The following is a 761-nucleotide window of genomic DNA, read 5'->3' as shown; positions in this document are numbered from 1 at the left end:
TAGAGTTTACGCACAGCCAACAGGTCATCCACGACACACAAGTATATAGTGTTGATAGACAAAGACATCGACACACAAGACAACAAGTTCCATTTGCAGGGTGGTCGCGAGCCCGGAGTGCCAAAGCAAGAATCATCATGTGATTCCACGCGCCCCCTCCAAAATCCCAGCAACTGCTGAATGTTGACTACATCTTGAGAGATACATCTCCCGCATCATGCCAGATCACACGGGACTATGCTCTTTTGGCTTCAATTACTGCTACTTAGGACCCAAGGCTGCAATCTGCTGCTCCAGCTACATCAAAAGAACAATAGATTATTATGACAGGTCTACCAAGTACAGTGCTGCTTAAGTGGGTACATGGCAAACGTTAAGTTGAGCTGGGAAACAAGGAGATACAACTGCTTTTTTTTAGCTACTGTATACATCTAACGAAACATTGTGACAAAATTAAGGCAGAAACATCAATGGGACTTTCGAAAACCTCGAACTATGTGCTCCAGAAACCAAAAAACATATTGCTAGAAAAATTTCAACAGTAACAAGAATAAGATCAAGGTTATTATTGTTTTTTATCTTAAGCAATATATGACCAGTCTATGTATTTACGATACTTGTGAGAAGTTGGAAGTCAAATGCCAACATAGATGCATAAGATGCTACCTGCATAATGGCCTGTAGCCTGCCGCGCACATCATAGAACTCGTTCCTAAGAAGATTCAATGCCGTGAGACACCTGAATAACACTTGAAGAGTAC

At 41.7% G+C, this 761-nt stretch overlaps 1 pseudogene; it reads right to left on the bottom strand.

Annotated features, from left to right (window-relative positions):
* Positions 1–261: 261 nt before the first annotated feature.
* The window catches only part of LOC119292408, a 7,400-nt pseudogene continuing 6,900 nt past the window's right edge, over positions 262–761 (bottom strand).

This window comes from Triticum dicoccoides, chromosome 4B (genome assembly GCF_002162155.2).
Source record: "Triticum dicoccoides isolate Atlit2015 ecotype Zavitan chromosome 4B, WEW_v2.0, whole genome shotgun sequence".
Classification (NCBI taxonomy): Eukaryota; Viridiplantae; Streptophyta; class Magnoliopsida; order Poales; family Poaceae; genus Triticum; species Triticum dicoccoides.
Note: the sequence above shows the minus strand (reverse complement) of the source record. Positions and strands in the feature narration are given on the sequence as shown.